This window comes from Stenella coeruleoalba (assembly GCF_951394435.1).
Source record: "Stenella coeruleoalba genome assembly, chromosome: 18".
Lineage (NCBI taxonomy): Eukaryota > Metazoa > Chordata > Mammalia > Artiodactyla > Delphinidae > Stenella > Stenella coeruleoalba.
In genome coordinates this window covers 1,891,208-1,899,208 of record NC_137164.1, presented here as the reverse complement: position 1 = coordinate 1,899,208, position 8,001 = coordinate 1,891,208, and the positions used below count along the sequence as shown (strand labels likewise).

The following is an 8,001-nucleotide window of genomic DNA, read 5'->3' as shown; positions in this document are numbered from 1 at the left end:
TTTCCCAACAATGCTCCGGACATGCTGTCCTCAGTGGAACGTATCCTTCAGTATTATTATTGTTTCAGAAGTTGTTACATTGAATCATGCATTAAAGAAATGTTCGGTTAACGTAAGTAGAATAAATGTAGGCACATGGTTCCCAAACGTTGTTCCCCAAGACGCCAGTATCATCAGGGACATTGTGGGAGATTTAATTTTTTGAGGAAGAAACACAGGATAGTACAGACCTGTTCGGACGCTGCACACACCGCGAGTCCAAGGGGGAGTTCACAGTTTCGGCGTGAAATCACATCACATTTCTTTCAGCGTGTTGTATCTTTGCGAAGCTGGGTTTCAACTGTGGTGATAAAAAAGCAAGTACAATATGAAAATCCGCACAGATAGGAAATAGGAGTGGCAGAGGCCAGTGTGAGAGAGGCTGCGCGGTGCCATTAGCAGCTAACTGAGGCTGCTTAACAACGAAATAAAGATATTTTTCTTTCTTTCGATTTATGTGCAGCATTTTTGCAAATGGCTACTTTTAGGACATAAATACTTAGGTTATTTGGACCTAACTACTTAGCAAACAAAACCGTTAGGCATTTCTTTGGGCCCAGGAGTGTGCCGTGAAAAAATGAGTGAAACTCTAAGGGTGCCGTGAGCCAAGGAAGTTTGGAAACCCCTGAGTCAGTGAATGAGAGCATCACGATTGCAGCTTTGCTTTTAAAAATGAGATAGAGTTATAGATGGGGAAAAGGACCCTCAAAGAAACTTTTTAAAAGTCATCTAATCGACTTCCTCATACATCAGTATCTAGACAGACACTTCTACATGGTAGGCGCTTGATAACTATTTCTTAAATAAACGCTTCACTAGAAATCTACACTTAGCAAAGGCAGCCAGTGTTCCTCTGTTTTAGACAATACAACGTTTGAGTATTAAAGCACATAGGGCTTGAGCATTTGTCTTTACGGCTTCTCCGCAAAACTCGTGTCAAACGCAATTTGTTTGAATTCGATCTTTGGCGTCATGTCTCAGCCAATGATGTTGAAAGCTGCGGGTCATAGGTGTAAAGCTCTTAGGAAAACACCTTTATACATTATTTCTGACACGCCCAAGACTGGCCAGTAATACGACAAAGCATCCTGATATTGAGGTCCTTTCTATTGGCATTCCAAAGTGCCCAGCCAAGCTTTTCAAATGATTCTGTTCCGTAAGTACAAAGGAAATGCAAACATATTAGAGTTAGGTGAAACTAATCCTACCTTTACTGCTAAAAATTTCCCGAGTTGATTACCCAGGGTTCATTCTGATCCACACGTCTCTCTTTACGATCGCTAATATGACACAGATTTCCCAAATGTTGTCCATTTTCTACTGCAGCTGAGAGAAAATCAAAGAGCACAACAGGCAGGGCAGCTGACGCGGGACAGATCCGGGTGAGTCAACAGAGCACATGATTCCTGAATCTGATGCTGCACCCTCTTCGCTTGCCCGTCTGAGGCTGTCCCAAGGAATCAAAAACACCTCCAAGGCAACGGGCCACGTCCACTGCTATTCATTTCCAAAGCTGAGCTTGTTTGCAGGACGCACTATGCCTAGAGGTTCGGCGATGCGTCCACGCATCCCCACTCCCAGGCACCCCGTCTGGAGCGCTGGGCGGAGGCTCCCTGGGGCGCCGACTGGTGTCTTGGGTGGCTGTGGCAGTGCCCGTCACGCGGTCGCCCAGCAAACCCCAGCTCCTGTCCCCCACCTCCATCCAGCCATTCACGAGGCGCCGAGGGCCGTGTCCTCACTTCCCCCAGGCCCGTCCTCGAGGGTCACCCTCGCAGTGCGGTTCTCTCCAGCCACCACTTACAGTGGCCGTCCCACCCACGACCTGGGGCTGCCCAGGCCTCTCTCCTGCTTCATTCCTCCTTGGTACTCATCACCACCTCGTGTATCACGGTCTCAGCTGTGGACCATCTCACCTGACCTGCTCCTGACACATGGAGGCCTTCAATAGACATTTGTTTGCTGAATTCACTCCTTTATCTGTTGAGCGGACATAGTTGAGCACCTCCTACATGCCAGATACGATGCTGGTTGCAGGCAGTGCACCTGCCTTCACAGACCTCACCATCCACTCCTGAGTCCCTGAATTATAAGCGCAGATGTGCGTGTCCATGTTCTGCACATGTGTCTTCCGAAGAAACAGTCATTGTTTCTGTTAGTTTCTCTAAGAGAGCTGTGACCCCAAACATAGGGACCACAGGAGAGACACCCACCCACCTGCGTAGCCTCCGTGTTTCTCTCAAGTGGACCTGGCGAGGTTCCCTCGCAAGAGGAGAAGCTCACATCCTAGACACCCAAGTTCCCCTCAGGGCACAGGCCCTCATTCTACCACATAACCTCATGAAAGCACGTTTCCTCTGGCTTCCTCCCAGGCTGTTCGGAACATGACAATTACTTTAACCCCACCCTGGCTAAACACCAAGACCCTGCAATTGAACCCACTGTAGAGGGATTCTGACCTTACCCTTGGTCTGGGCATACTTTAAATATTTAACCCACGTGCTTGTAATAATCTGGTGTTTATTATACAACCGTGTGTGTATCTTCTACCACTTAACCTGTCACGTTTGGTTTCCAAACCTCAGCAGAGAAGGATGGTGTCAGACCGTTTCTTACTGGCTTAATAGAGGCATTTCAATCTTGTTCCTGATGACGGTGAGGCCGTATGAACCCTGGCTGAGCTCTTCAGATAGACCTGTCCTGGAAAAGGGGGCAGAAAATTGAGGGGACGACCCAGATCATCGAGGCTGACCATTCCAGACGATTACCGGTACCGATTTGTAGTCCAGACACATTTCAGCACATTCAACCCGCCATCTGACTCTTCACAGGTGGACTTGGATCCGGAAACTACCCGTAGGAGAAGGTTACTATTTTGTCGTTGCCCTGTCCTTTGGCCCGTGGCTTTTCTTCCTGTTTGGGAGGAGTGAGTCTTCGTGGCCCCTCCCCTCTGTGGTCCCCACTCCGTCTCTGCCCGCCCCCCCTTCCCATAAGAACCAATCAGCTTGACACCTGCAGGTCCTGGACCCGCCCCCCCCCAACCCCCGGCTGTGTGGCTCGGATTCTGATCGGATTTCTCTGAAGCCGAAAAAACCAAATCTTTTGTTTCCGACAATGGCGACTCAACGTTGGGTCCAACCACGTTTGACCTCGACTGGTTGTTCTAAGTTATTTTGTCCATTTTTCAGCCGTGAAACCAAACTGAGTCCTCAGCTTTATTCCTGTGTCTGGCAAGGGAAGAGCCTTTACACAATTGGACGTGTTTTGGTTTGTCCTGAGAATTTTAACACGCTTTGGTATAATTTCTACAATACTGTGTAAACATATTTATTTTTGGCTGCTTTTTTTACATTTCAGGTCAAATTTTTTTATAGTGACCTTATTTGTTGAAATAAAGATTGTCACATAATGCTGGTTAAAAAAAAAAAAAACACATGCCTTTTGGGTGCAGAACTGCATGAAAGTTCTATGGCTCAGAAATTCTTGTTCCAAAAAGTGTTTTTAAAATGCTTTCTTTGCGTATGTTAAAGCCCCTTACGCGGTTTATATGTACTGTTCATGTATCTTTAATCTGTGACCACACACAGGACACTGTTCATCTCCTTGCTTTTAAAATCCAGCAGCCCTCGACACAACCCCTTCTACTCAGGTTCTAAGATTTCTTGAAAAACATCATCTACCCAAACTCTCCCAGCATTCCCGCATGAAGCCTTTGCCATTTATCACTCAAACGTCTCAATCCGGAGCGGGTAGGACCTCGGGACACTCCAGCCCAGATCCTGAGCTGCTTGCGGCCGAGACCGGGAGCTAGAAGCAGAGGGGCCTCGGCCCCAGACAGGCCTGTGCATCAGTGCATGTATTTACGTGCCCAACTGAAGCAATGATTTGAACGCTGAGTGTGTGGCGTGTCTGAGACCTCAGGACACCAAACTATCCGCCAGCCCTCACCCCGCTGGGTAAACTTCAAAGAGATACAACTCCCCTTCTTCGTGTTGACCCAGGAAGAACACTTGTCCGGGACTCCTCTAGCTAGTAACCCGGGGCTCCGGGAGCTGAGACCAGGCACAGATTCCTTTCTGCTCTGAGGACAAAGTTCAGACTCCTTCCTGTGGCCTCCAGGGCCCTGAGGGATCAGGCTCCCGGCCGGCTCTCCGCATCCCTCCCCTGCGTCCTCTGGGTCCTCGGATGGGCGGTACTCCCTCCACCCCCAGGCCCTGCACTGCTCTTCCCCAGCCTCGCCCAGTGAACCCTCAGCGTCCCTTCACATCTCAGCCTGGAGGTCCCTTCTTTGGGGTGACCTTTTGGACGCACGCTCCTAGGCTCAGCCCCGGTTCAACACGGACCCAAAATCATCAGACACGGTTAGCAGGAAATACACAAATTATTGACACCATTGTACTATTTTAAAGATTCTGACTCTATTTGTTATTAGCCTTAAAATTCAAGTTCCTGAAAACTGTCAGCTGCAAGTATGGATGTCACGGGGTCCTGGGATCTGCCAGCTGTGTCCTTATGACTTAGCACCATGGGCACGGGTTCAGGAGTGACCACACGTGACAGCTCGAGAGGCCCCTGGAGCACGAAAGGAAAGTGGAAGAAGGAGGCTGAGAGTCAGGGGGAGATGCTGACCCAGATGTGGGAAGGAAGCCAATGCCCCCAGAGCTAACATCGGGGTGAGGTTCAGGGCTCGTGGAGCAGTGGGTGTGTGACCACAGAAATATTATGCTGTCTGAGTTGTCCCTCTTGGTAAATTATCAAGCTGAACTTTTCTAAAACTTTAGAACATTCTGAAAACTAGTCATACTTGTTTAGACTTTCAGGAAGTTCCCCATTCAGTCCAGGAAAACAAAATTTCACCTGGTGGGTCTTTACCAAGATCTGAGCCTTGAGCTGTAAACCTGGGAGACAGAAAGAAAAGTCAGCGCCTTCTCTGCAGTTTTCCAAGGTTATTTAGTGAGAGGAGAGGCGGTTCCTCTCCGACCTTTTATCACTAAAGAGGAGAGTGTCTGATAACTGATTTCCAGTTCAGCGGTTTCTCTCGGCAAGTGTTGAGTTTTGATGCCCTTGAACTGAGGGTAAAGCCCCTCCCATCACCTGGAGCTGGAAGGGAGCCCTCGGGGGAGACAAGGGGCTCATTGTGGGCAGTGGCCTCCGTCCACACTGCAGGGAGAAGATACCCCGAGGATGAAAGAGAAACACAAGGAGAGAGGCCGGCACCGACTGGAGGGGGAGCCTCCCTCGTGTGGCCCGATGCCTCTCGGGAGGTTGTCTTCAAAGCCCTGTCAGGCGCATCACCCTCTGCCGGGGAACCTTCCAGCTGCCGCCTGACGGCACGGAGAAGTTACCAGCCTTTCTTATTTTTTTCTTTCACAAATTGCACAGCAATGTGTCACAAAAGACAACTTTCTCTCCAGAAAAGGTGAAGCGTGCCCTCAGGGCTGCACAGCATCACAGCGTCAAGACAGCGGTCCAGAGTTTGGGGTCCTCCCTCTGTGCCTCGTGAGTAAATACAACCCTTGCCCTAAAATCAAAATGCACGCTCCTGGAAGCTTCCGTGAAAGGTGAGGGACAGCCATCCTTGGGCAGAGAGGTCTGGGCACTTGCAGGTCACCACCTGTCCCCTTCTTCCTTCCTGCATTGTCACATCCACAAACCAGGAGGCAGAGACCAAAAGCTTCCCCACCAGCATCTGCCAGGTTCTGACCTTTGGCCTCAGCAACCCACAGCCAATGACAAGCTGCAGCGCAAAACCCTTTCACAGCCAGAGTAAGTTGCTACCTTTTCTTCTTAAATCGTAAACTATTTATGATCGTTAATGAAACACGCGCTCCAGCATCAAGGAAACAGAACGTTTTTTGTAGGAGATAAACCCTCATGAAAATGTTTAATTCGAGTGTTTAGTATTTTAATCATGCTAAAAATTAGGCGCCCTTTCATGATAGACACATTTTGTGGGGCAAAGAGATGGGACACAAGGGTCCACTTGAATAATTAAATCATTGGTCTTTATGATAGTGAAATGATTGTCAGAAAGGGGGAAACACAAAGTAGCTCTCTGTGATCATGTCTGTACAAATCAGGGCTTGAGGGAATCCTTTTCATTCTTTGCGGTTCCTTTTCCTTTATTTTTACTGAATTCAGTCAAATGGTTCGTGGATGTCACCACAATCTGAGAATGTGTATTCGCAAGACCAAAATAAATTATGAATCACTAATTTAGGGGGAAAAAAGAGAAGACCAGCTAGTCATGAGCATGACACAGCAGTTCCACGGGATGGCTTGTAGGCTGAGGCAAGACTTTATAGCATGGAAAAGCCCCAAAGTTGTCCAGCACATAAATCCGCAGGTCACTCTAAGTCCTCCCCCCAAAAAGATTTCCTATCATAGTTTTTGGAAGATCTCAGTGATGGGACTCAGAGAGTTACAGCATCTGAATCCTAGGTTGAACTCCAGCCCTGAAACACCTGGACTCTGTGACAGAATAAAAAACAAGAGGCTTGGAATTCAAGAGGTCAGAACAGTAAATGGCCCGGTGAGCTCTCTGGTCTAGATTTCTAAAATCGTGTGGAATTGGGGAACTTGAACGTCTCCCCAAATAAAGTATAACTTCACACTGAGGGAAGCCGCAGATCCTGCTGGGACCGACCACTGGGTTAGAAACCCAGATCCTGACATTGCCACCAGCACAGCACCAGGGGAAGCCACCAGCTTGTGGGCAAGTTTCCCCAACTGAGAAGTGGTTGTGATATTGGTTCTGCTGACCCCACAGTGAACAGAGAAAAATGACATTGTTTTGAGTTTGTTGGAAGGAAGATATCTGAAGATTTAAAACTAAAAACTGTTTGTTCACTGTGTACAAGATATTACAAATTATAGTCGTTCATGTTTTAAAGTAAGCCCATGACCTGAGATCCCTCCTTGCTTGGGAGAAGGCTTGGGATTTTCATTACATCAGGCTCTGTGTGTGTGTCTGCATGCATAAGTGTGTGCATATGTGTGTTAAGTGTGTGCATGTGTGTTGAGTGTGTACATGTGTGTACATGTGTGTTGGGTGTATGCATGCACGTGTGCGTGTGCACACGTGTGTTGATTTGTGCATTGTGCACGTGTGAGTGTGCGCGCGTGTTGAGTGTGTGCATGTGTGAGTGTGCGCGTGTACTGTGCGTATATGTGTGTTGAGTGTGTGCATGTGAGTGTGCACATATGTGTGTTGCAGGGGGAGGGGGGCTGCTTGTGAGAGTTTCCATTTTCCTGCCTTGCAGAAGCAGCAGCAGCTGAAAACGGTCAAAATTGTTTAGGAGTGTGGACCATCACCAGAATTCCAAGGAAACGTAGCTTTTTTTTCTGATGGGAGAAGGTGACAAGAGCCTGAGAAATGGGAAAAGTTCCTTGATTTGGCCTGTAGGGTTAGAAGAAAATGTTCAACCCCTTTAACGCACTGCAGAAAGCATCCCTCTCCCGGCGTGCCCGTCCTCCAGAATTGAAGGGATTCATGCACACCTGTTGCTTTTCAGAAGTTCCTCAAGGGCTTTCCAGAGTTTGGAGAGAAATGCACATCCTTTCCCGAGACCAAGCTAAGGAGTTATTGACCTGAACAATGAAGGTCCTCCATTCCTTTCATCTGGGAAGGCCCAGACTTTTCCAGCCACTGAATACAGTTTGTTTTCCAAAATGTTAGGGTTCTGAACCTGGAACAGCTCTGATAGAATAAAAATGGTGAAAAATTCTTCAGAGGAATAAAGGTAGGGGAGCTGGCGGCTTTTCCTCAGAATCAGAGACAAAGGGAAATTGAGGGCAGCGGGAAAGGGGCCCCTTGGGCAGCTGTACCACAGAAGCGGTGTGAAATTCCCCCTCTCCTTCCTGTGGATTAAAGACAACGCTACCTCCTCATCGGGATGCTGAACCTGCCTCGAAGACGAAAAGCTCTGTGAGCTGTTCCTACGGTAACTACCGCCAGCACCCGCT

General features: G+C 48.3%; 1 long non-coding RNA gene across 1 annotated transcript in view; it reads right to left on the bottom strand.

The window, feature by feature from the left end:
- Positions 1 to 234: 234 nt before the first annotated feature.
- The window catches only part of LOC307176865, a 266,890-nt gene continuing 259,123 nt past the window's right edge, over positions 235 to 8,001 (bottom strand). Inside the window, exon 4 of the long non-coding RNA XR_013824921.1 lies at positions 235 to 340. This is a non-coding gene — a long non-coding RNA (uncharacterized lncRNA). The remainder of the gene's footprint in view (positions 341 to 8,001) is intronic.